Below are 11,361 nucleotides of genomic sequence, written 5' to 3'. Positions count from 1 at the left end.
CACAAGTCTACTACTAAATGGGACCCCACCACTGTGCGTCAGATCCTAAAATATAAAGGGTTAATACATATATACTGGTATGCGAAACAACCCAAAAATAATATGCTTTTATACAAAATAGGTGAGAGCATTTTACAATAACAGTGAACATTAGGTAAGTAAAAATACATGCGCATATTTGTTAAATTTCAAATCAATTCTTGACAATCGTGACTCACTCTTTGTTATTCTTCTTAGCTAATCGAAACACCTTACAAATCTGGAATTCCACAGGCTATGCGAATCCTGTACTTGAATCAGCAGCTAAGCCTCCAGTCCAAGTAGCCACTAGGATCGGAGTGGTGATACCCCATGTGATCACACCACAGGTGGGGTCTGCTAATAAAATATCCTTTCATGTAGGATCATATATCATAATTCCCTCATTGAAAACTATGGTTTTCAGCGATGAGCCTTTGTACTCAAACGCCTTCTTCTGGTAACCTATAAGATCTCTTAAGCCCAACTTTTAGATCTTTAAAGTAAGCATGTTCATACTTTCAAAACATTCAACACTATCTTTTTAAGGCCATGAAATCATCGGTAAGTCATACCTTGACTTATAAGTCAATCAAATCACATCATATCATATCTGCAGCCTATTCATATATTATAATATTAATGACCACCCGTAGCTTTTAAACATCATATGATTCATGTAATAGGTTTTTATTTTAGTTTACATCAAACACACTCTCCTCTCAATAGTACAATCATAAGATGGTTATGTTACGCTTAAATTGTTCAAAACCCATAGAAATTGTTAATTTTGACATGATAAATGTTTTCTATTTGAAAACCCCCTCTCAACATGTCACAAACCATGTCACTCTACGATCATTAGTAATGGATTCACTCTCTAGTTTTCCTTGAGAAAATTCATGTATTTAAATAATCCACAATACTTGTTATAAAAGATATTATAAAGGAGAGGGAGTTTAGTCATTCATGCTCTCAATCAACTTTACAAAACATACGAAATCATATCTACATAGTTATAGGTCAATTTCCTTGAAGAATGGTTCAAGACAACATATATTTTATTCAAAACAATCCCACGATACTTACTTTTCAAAACAACATCAAAACCCTTCTTTATAAACATGATAAGGGATTTTTCAACTTTATAAAGCAGAGAAACTTCTGCCCATGGTTTTTATAGTAGTCCCAGATACCTTAGGTCTTTTAATTCAAAGAATGAAACCCTATCCTTGACTCTTTTCTTGATTATCTTGACTAAGAAGATGAATCCTTGAACTTTGTGAGGGAATTTTGGGTTTTGTTTTGAAGGAATTTGAGCAACTTTTGGCATACTATGCCTTAATCACAACTAAATTTCATGTTATGGCAGAGACATGATGAGGGAAAAAGACTAAAATACTCTCCTGAACCCAAGAATAATAATAAAATAAAATGGACACCCGATGTATTTAGCGATGCGATGCGTTGGTCCTACCAATGCGATTACGGATGCGACGCAATTAGATCACGTCGGTATTCTATTTTTCTCATCCAAACATGTCTCAAACATCGCCTAAAAAATCCAAAACTTCCCCGAGGCACCCCTTTTCACTTCTGAACATGAATCAACTTAAAAATCTGCATCTTGAGGTCAAAAAGATTGATTCAGAAATACTAAAAGTTTAGGAGCTTAAAATATGGCTAAGTCCTTTTGACACTTCGAAAATTTTGAGATAGTTAGCTCTTTAAGCATGCTACCAAGTGAGATATTAATTCAAGAATGCTACGTGGCATTACATTTCCTTTATGGTAAAAGAAGGGAATCAAGAACTACTATTTAGCCACCACAAGCTAGGCAAATTTCAATTTTTCAGCATAGAATATAGTGCTAGTATGGTATTGCTATGTCTTTCTATTTTTCATTTGCCTGAGAATCTATTCTAGATTGGAAACAAACAAAGTAACACAGGACATTAGTTGTATAGGGAATGTGTTTCTTACTCTAGTCACTTTATCTTTTTAGTAATCAATCAAAATTAGAATTTTTGGGGTTTAAAATCTTTATTTTAGTGTCTTCCTTCTCTTTTTTCCTTTGTTATTAACTCTATTAGCCACAAAATATTAAGTTAAAGAGTGTATTTGGGATATTGGAAAAGTTTTTGTGTAATCGGAGGCAAGAGAGAGCAACCAAGCTATTAAAAGATTTTTTGATATTGCACTTGGCATGGAAATTATGTTGAAGTTTTGGCATATGTTGTTATTCTCTCATCTTCCTTCTATGGTCATGTATCTCATTGTCTTCTAGTTACATTCTTCTCTGTTTATTCTTTGACTTTGGTATAACTTTACGGGGGATGTAACAAAATGTAGGGGAAACAAAAGGCAATACCAGAGTGAGTGCACTCGAGAATGATTCACCGTTTGGAGACAACTTTGAACCTGAAGAGCTGTCTTGTAGGTAGTAGTAGTAAAATCTTGGTTAGAAGGTTTTCATTGCCTTCATTTTTTCAGCACTAAGAAACATCTTACTATGTTTGTGTGAACCCATAGGTTATTAGATGTTATGATTTTCCGCGTAATGCTAAAAGACTTATATGAAGGGTTAGTTAGTAAAAACACACTTTTTTCTAGGAATGAGTAATTCATAAGGATGTGCCTAAGTTAACAATAAGCACATATATAGGAAGGGAGGGAGTAACATCTCGTTGTTGCTAAAATTATATGGAGAATTTAAGAAGGTTTATCTTTTTTGATTCCTCTATATCCTCATCTCTAACCCATTTGTTTCACTTTTATGTTCTTTTTTTTCTCCGTATTAATCCTCATTAATTGTCTCAACAGTCCAATATTATGTGTGATATATATTCTTATTTAGTGAACATCCATCTTACAAATAAGTAGTCAAAGTGTCAGATAGACATTCTCATGGAATGATTAAAGAGACAGTAAATAGGTCTTTCAGCAAGATGGTTGAATATTTTACTCAACAATATAGATTTGGAGTTTTTAGAGGGTCAATAACTGTCTGGAAATTTTTTTTTATAAGGGAGTTCAAAATACAAAAGAAGCAAGCACACAAACTCAACAAATGCAGTTCAATTTCTACTATTTATACATAAAAAGTTTACCCTTCATCCATCAATACTTTCCCACTACTGACTTGGCATATAGATTAAGAAACATTAAATGATCGGGATCATTTTTGATATAGTACGCTACCTACTAGATTGCCTAATTTAGCTTATTAATTACTTATGAGTGAAACTAGTTGCCTAATGTTTCAAATAATCTAAAGTGGTGTAAGAAAATAAGATAGGGATTTTCACGTGTAAAACACCTGACTTAAAAAGATGTGAAAAAACATGACCTATACATTTAAAAGATTTCACCCCAAACTTCACTAAACAACTTGTAGCCTCAACAAAAGACAAATTACAAGACATGTAATTTAGGAATTATAAACTTAACTCCTACTAATCAAAACTCACAAACCTCTCAAGGTATACGAAAAGTTTTTGTGTTCTACAACTTGCAGAAAATAATCCTAATTCTGTTTAAATTTCACTGAAGAGAGAATTACATCTATATTACACACAGGAACCAAACCGGATACATAGAAACTAAGACACCATACTTTCTATGTAATAGAACCAGGTTCAACTATGTGTTCTCCAAGTTGTGAACTTCTAAGTCAATTCGCCTATTGTCTTTTGGTTTGTTAGTGAGGAGTAACTATGGAAGTCACTCCCTCTTTTAAACACAATTCTCAAATTATTAATCTTAACATCAAACTTTTATCTCTAGTGAAACTCTCAACTCTTAAGAGTTTGGTGTGAAGTGAATCTCCTTCTCTAAGTAGAATTCTTTCTTCAACTCAACCTCAACCTCTGTTATCTTCAATTTTTGTAATCATACTTAATGTCTTCTATTCCATAAATGATGATTACTTTTGAGTTTATCAACTACAATAACTTATCTATTCCTTAATCCAAGTGCTCTTGTTCTCTTGTATTAGTGAACTCTTTATGGGATTTTAATCATTTGCCTGCATGTTAGTGAACCACCTGAATTAACATGTTTCACCAATTTTGTAAATCATTAAAATTTCATGAACTCCAAAAAATTTCCCCTTTTTGGTGATCATAAACCTCCTGTCATGTACAACTCCTACCTTTTTCTATATTCACTAATTTAAGATCTTTTTATCAAGAAATAGGTTTGTTATAAGTTATAAACACAACCTAAGTCTTCCCCATTTTGGCATCATCGAAAAGCACAGTCATAACATTATAAAGAAAAAAGTGCAATGCTAAACAAATCATGGCCACTAGGCTATCAATAAAAAAATCAGAGGAATATAATGTAATTAAACAATGCAAAATTCAAGACAAAAAAAGATGAGACATAGTCAAAAGAAAGGTGATTTCATTGATTTAGCAAGATAAGATCTACATTTGAGCAAGAAAAGAAAAACAACAAAAAAAAACTAGGCACTTCAACAATAAAAGGCTTAAAGGAATGTATTCCTAGGGAACTAAGATAATAGAGCTGAAGAGGTCAAAGTAATAGATGAACTCAGCTTTTTCAACTTACGAATGACCTTTGTATTGTCTGCCCTTTCCTTGGCAAGGTCTGCCTCTAAAGTATGATTTCTGGCCTGAAGAAGTTCCTTTTCTTGAGTATGATTCTGTTCCAACTCAACCAAGGTATCGTCCTATTCATTTTACCACTTTTGCATAGTTGTGTCAGCTTGCCTTATTGAACCTAGTAATGCAACACAGTTCAATCTACCAAAAATGTCCTTAGAGGTATGGGGATACAAAACCTGAGCTGGAACAACATAGTTCTCAAAAATAGAGGTCATGCAGAAACTATAAGGAAGATCATGATACTTTTTATCACCTTTCAAAAGAACCCAATTCATGTACTTTATATTGAGGATAGGTATATTAATATTTACTTTAATGCCAAGCAATTCCATGAGGGTCCACATAGTTGGATTTAGAGAACCTTTCATTTCTTGGTTTGATCATTTTATGGACCACATTAACGTAGAGTTAGTGGAGAGGGAACATCTCTTGTTTAAGCTCACATCGATATTAAAGCATGATCTTGGGCATATTTATATGTCTAATCACCTATATTTACCCATATTTAGACTTGTTCAGAGATAAAAAATGTGATATTCTGATTAAAGTCGAGCCATAAGTGTGTTCCTTATTTAATGGATATGATTAGTGTGTGCAGGATTAAATTTTGATAGAATTGAACATGATTAGACACATTAAGGAGATATGATGATGAAAGGAGAAATAAAGGCCTTGGAACATGACTTCAGAAGAAAATATGAAAGGAAAAAGCTCCAGAATTCTCTTTCAGGAAGTCACCACATGTCGCGGTGGAGGTGAAATAGGAAATTGTCACTATCCAGTACCTCACCACGATTCCACCACATCACGGTGAGTGTCCAATCCACAATTGTCACTAAACAGAGTCACACTGCAATTCCACTACTTCACAGTAAGAATGGAAATGAGAAGACTGCCGTGACGCAGTAAGAGGAAAAAGAGCATTTTTCACCTTAGCTATAAAAGTAAAAATTCAATACAATTTGGAGACACTTTGGGAATCATAGTAGCGGCGGAAAAAACACAAAATTCTATCTTTTAGGGTTCTTAAAATTTATTTTGAACTCCTTTACTTCAAGATTAATTCTTGGTATGATTAATTACTTATTTTTTATGTTGAATTCAAACATGAGTGGCTAAACACCCTTGTTCTGGGGTTCAGGCCAAGAACTTGATTACTCTTTGATATTCATTATCGCAATTTCTTGTTGGATTATCATATGAGTTGTTATTAATTTCTTTATCTTACTATTTTAATGAGTGGCTACTAGTAGAATAAATTTATATTTTTATTTGAATCCGAGAGGAGAATCATAGAATAAAATAAAGGAATTAATGAGAAAGGTTCTTATCCTTTTTAAAATAAGGAGTTTGAATTAGCACTTAGGATAAGGATATACCTAGGAGCCTTATTTAGATCAATTGCAAGAAGAAAGTTGTATGCATCAAGATAAATTGTTGCGTCTTGGTGGGAGTTGTAGTTGTAATATTCAGATAAGTACAAGATTTGAGGTCGGGAGAACAAAATCATACCATAAACCTTGCGAATCAATAACTTGATAACAAACTAGAATGTGATAAGAAGACAGAATTGTGTGATTATTAGATGTTACTCAACCCAAATTCTCATCATTACTATTTACAACTGTTGCGTTCTTTGCTATTGTCAAAAATTGCTATTTCTTATTTATTTACATTTTTGTTCACAATTTCAAAATCATCGTGATACTTTACAACACTTAATATATCATTCTCTAGAACTAAAATTTGTTAATTTGCTAATTGCTTAGTCTTCGTGGGAACGATATCTAACTATCTAAGTCACTATATTACTTGTATGATCACGTGTACTTACATGTGCAATTGAAGGCAATGAGGTTTTAGACCCGTTGCCGGGGACTAGCATAATTAGTAATTTGTTAAATTTTTGGTTTTTGATAATAAGTTTAAGTGTTAATGACTTGATCTTAGCGACTGAATATTTGCAGTTTTATCTAAATACAGGACTGGTGAGAGATAAAGAGTTGGTAGAGCCTTTTGCAGAAATAGAATTGATGTTTCAACAAAGAAGAAGATCTAAAAATCCCATTCAACAGGTTCAAATGGCTGGAAGAAGAGATCCTAATATGGTTGATCCAAATAATCGTGTTGATCCAAAAGCCAGACATGTCCCAGCTTCGATTATCCCAGCAGTTCTTGCTCAACTAGCTACTAGACCTGTTCACAAGGTGGCAATCCCACTCATGAACCATGCGACTAACAGTACTCGCAAGCCTGAGCTAGGTGGTCAGTTTGAATTAAAGCAGATATGGTGCAGTTACTGAATTTGGCAGGGAAATATTCTGTCCTTATGAATGAAGACCCACAGCAGCACATATAGACCTTCATGGAAATAAGCGATACTTATATTCCTATAATATTAGACTAACACTCTTCCCTTTTTATTTAATTGGGGAAGCGAAGTGGTGGTTACATGATGAACCACCACTCTCCATCACTTCTTGGGAAGATCTAGCTCAGAAGTTCCTTATTTGATTCTTTCCATCTGGAAAGACTACGCAATTGAGAAGCGAGATTCTGAGTTTTAGATAAAAAGAAGGATAGAATCTCTACCAAGCTTGGGAGTGATTTAAAAACACGCTCAGAAATTTCCCTCACCATCATCAGTCTAATGATGTTCTTATTCATACTTCCATTGTAAGGCTAAAGTGAAATACCAAGATTCTCTTGGATTCAGCAGTAGGTAGGGAAGCTCGTTGGATTACTTCTCTATTTACGGTAATTCCTTTGATGTATGATTATAGAATATAGATCGAGTCCTAGCTCATTATGAAGAGACAAATCCTACGCTGGATTGGGAAAATGCCACTTTTTGGTTAAGGAAGGAATAGTCCTTGGCAATAAGGTGTCATGTAGAGGACTGGGAGTAGACAAAGCCAAAATTGAAGTGATTGAAAAGATACAACTTCTAGTTACAGTGAAGGGAGTCTGAAGTTTCTTGGGGAATGCAAGCTTCTATAGATTTTTTATTCAAGATTTTTTGAAGATTGCAAGACCTATGCGTAAATTGTTAGAAAAAAAAAGCTAGGTTTGATTTTGGGGTTGATTGAAGCAAAAGTTCACAGAAGCACCCATCTTGATTTATCCTTGGGAATTGCCATTTGAACTAATGTGTAATGCCAGTGATGTAGTTGTGGGAGCAGTTTTTGTGCAGAGAAATACAAGGAATTTTGCTCTATTTATTATTCTAGTAAATTCTTGAAACATGGCCAAATAAATTACACAGTCATGGAAATGGAGATGTTAGCACTTGTTTATGCATTCGAGAAACTTAGATCATATTTGGTGGGAACTAAGGTAATTGTTCACACTGAACATGCAACCATCAAGTATTTCTTAAATAAAATGGATGCCAAGCCTCGATAGATCAGGTGAATTTTATTGCTGCAAGAATTTGACTTAGAGGATCGTGATCGAAAAGGAGAATAAAATCAAGTTGCAGACTATTTTTCAAGGCTATAGACTCATGAACATATTGCTAATGACTTTTTCCACGTTTAGGAAGAGTTTATGGATGAAAAATTATTGTCTCTTGGTGCGTGTGACCTTCCATGGTATGCAGATTTTGTGAACCTATTCGTGTGTGGGGTTTACCCTCTTGAAGCTACCACTCAACAAAGAAAGAAATTGTTTCATGATTCTCGTTCTTACATATGGGACGAGCCATATCTTTTCAAGTAGGGTCCTAATGGTATTGTACGAAGATAGGTTCCAGAAGCTGAATTTACATAAGTGCTACAAAAGTGCCATTCATCTCCTTGTGGTGGCCATCATAGGGGTGAACGAACTTCCCGAAAAGTCGTACAATCTAGTTTCTTTTGGACAAGATTGTTTAGAGATGTCGTGTCTTTCGTGAAGAGTTTAGATCAGTGCAAGAGTTTAGGTACAGTTTTAAGGTATCATGAGATGCCCCTAAATAATATTCTTGAAGTTGAAACATTCAATGTTTGGGGGATAGATTTTATGGGACTATTCCTACCATCCAATGGAAATTTATATATTCTTGTGGCAGTTGATTATGTATCTAAGTGGGTGGAATCCACAACTTTCCCACTAATGATGCTAGAGTGGTATTGAAATTTGTGAAGAAGGACAAATTCTCCCAGTTTGGCACTCCCAGAGCTATCATGTGTGATGGAGGTACATATTTCGTTAACACTTGGTTTGAGAATCTTTTAGATAAATATGGTGTTAGGCACTAGGTTTGCACTACGTACCATCCTCAAACAAGTGGTCAAGCTGAGGTATCCAACTGAGAGATAAAGTAGATACTACAGAAGAATGTTAATGGGCAATGGAAGGATTGGGCCAAAAGTTAGATAATGCATTGTGCGCGTATAGTACAACTTATAAGATACCCATAGGGACCTCCCCATATCGCTTGGTCTACAGTAAATCTTGCCATATGCCTATAGAGCTGGAACATCAAGCTTATTAGGCCATGAAAAACTGAATCTTGATATGAAGGCCGTGCGAGAGAAGAGATTGTTATAGCTTGTTGAACTTGATGATTTTTATCTCCATGCTTTTGAGAATGCCAAACTGTACAAGGAAAAGCCCAAGAAATGGAATGACATGCATATTCAAGATAGAGTGTTTGAACACGAACAATTTGGTTTGCTATACAATTCAAAGTTAAAGTTGTTTCCGAGTAAATTCGGATCTAAGTGGTCTAGAATTTTTTAGGTGGTGTGAATAACGCCTCATGGTGCAGTTGAATTGTGGAATAAAGAAAAGACTGAGAAGTTTTTTGTGAATGTAAAATGTGTGAAGCATTATTGGGCTGATCATGGAGATAAGAACAATGTGTCCATCACTTTTGCCGATAAGTGAGACCGAGCTAAGTCATTCTACGACGTAAACAAAGGTACTACATGGGTGGCTACCCATAAATGTAATGTAACAGCGTAGTTCTAATATGTATTTAGATTTTTAGAATAGAAAAAAAAGTAAAAATACAAAAAGATGAGTCATGCCACGACAAAAAATAAGGCGCTACGTGGGACGAAACCCACTGGTTCTTATGATTTTTTGTTGTTTGTGTTTAGTATGCAGGGATGAGAGTATTGAAATTGAGGATAATACCACATCCAAGGAGGCATTCAGTTTTACATTATTTAAGTTTTGTGCAACATCAGGTAAGAAAGTGGGTTGAAAAATGCAATAAAAATGTTGATTTTTATGTCACCGCATTGCAGTGAGATGACAATCCACAATTGTCAAATTCTAGTGGGTCATCGCGATAACACTGCATTATGGTGATGGATTAAAACACAAAAAAATTGCTAATTTAATGGTCACCGCATTGTGGTGAAGTCCCAAACCACAATTATCACTTTCCAAAACCTCACTGCGATTCCACCGTATCACAATGAGGGTAAAATGTGTAATTTTTTATAAATTAAATTGGGTTCAACCCGACCTGACCTATAAATACCCCTAAACCTTACAACCTCTTATTTTTTCTCTTTAACCGCTGCTTCTTAATCCCCTAACACAAAAAATTCTCTTTCAATTTTCCTCAATGCTCAATTCTTACCATTAACACGTAAGGCAAGTTTCAATTTTTTTAAATTTTATCTTTATCTTGATGAGAATTTTGGTATTATTGGCTAGAATAGGTTTAGTTGTGAATGATTCACTTGAGTGTAGTACCTCATGCCGCAATTATCATGAATTTATTATGAATTGTCAGTCATTTTGTTCATGATTATGTAATCCATTGTTAAATAAGTGTGTTATGATAATTTGATACATATTGGAATAAAGTGTGTTACGATATTTGTTTGGTGATGGGTGTTAGTATTGAGTTGGTGTACCTTGATTGATGTAAATATCTATGGTGGGGCGTGAGTTGCTTAAACTATGTATGTGTCCATGTGATTAAACTTTTGGGGGTATTGTGTTTTGTGCACATTTGTCAGGGTAGCAATCTTGTGGTAAATTATACATTTTGTCAAAGTGTACTCATTGTTTGAATTTGTTTAATATGGGAGGTGTCATATTACAAAGAAGGGAAGTCTGGGTACTTTACTTTGCAATAATGCACATTAAACTGAAGAAATAAGCGTGGGGTAAACCAACTGGTGCTAGGTTTGTGAGATATTGACTTTTAAATTCTTATCGATAGAAGGCATATAGAGTTGAAATAAGGGTAGAATTTGGGTTGAATATGCGTGATTGGGTCATTCCTGTAATAACTTGTACACTTTTCTCATCGACTCCTATTTTTTATATATAATATTGTTAATGAATGTGAAAATTTGAGAGTCGTCTGTAAGTGTATCACCTCGAATTAACTTGATGTAATAGATTAAGGGACATAACTGTGGATAGCTGTCAGTGATTGATTTTGTTAATGACTTACTAGGATCCTAAATATTTTTGGCATAACTATATTTGGCGATGATGTATTGAATAGGGGAAGTCTGAGTACCCCGTTCTTACATATGAGCAACTTAGTTAGCACCCATATGTGGGGTGACGTTGTCACTTGTCCAAAATCAGTTGTGGTTAGCATAATCTATGACATGGTTAATGATCTGTCTATTGCATGTTTTGAATCAGAGGAATTATGGATCGGACACAACTAGAACTCAAAGGGAAAGTTGGTACTTCTGAGCCAGCTAGAAAATGAAATAGGCAGCTCAAGAGGCAAATTGATAGAGTGCCC

At 34.5% G+C, this 11,361-nt stretch overlaps 1 non-coding gene across 1 annotated transcript; it reads right to left on the bottom strand.

The window, feature by feature from the left end:
* Positions 1 to 7,187: 7,187 nt before the first annotated feature.
* On the bottom strand, positions 7,188 to 7,294 carry LOC124895816. Its single transcript, XR_007051892.1, has one exon. It is a non-coding gene; the product is annotated as a small nucleolar RNA R71 (small nucleolar RNA).
* Between the last annotated feature and the right edge of the window lie 4,067 nt (positions 7,295 to 11,361).

This window comes from Capsicum annuum, unplaced genomic scaffold (genome assembly GCF_002878395.1).
Source record: "Capsicum annuum cultivar UCD-10X-F1 unplaced genomic scaffold, UCD10Xv1.1 ctg997, whole genome shotgun sequence".
Classification (NCBI taxonomy): Eukaryota; Viridiplantae; Streptophyta; class Magnoliopsida; order Solanales; family Solanaceae; genus Capsicum; species Capsicum annuum.
The sequence above is the reverse complement of the archived record's forward strand: the minus strand, read 5'-3'. Positions and strand labels throughout refer to the sequence as shown.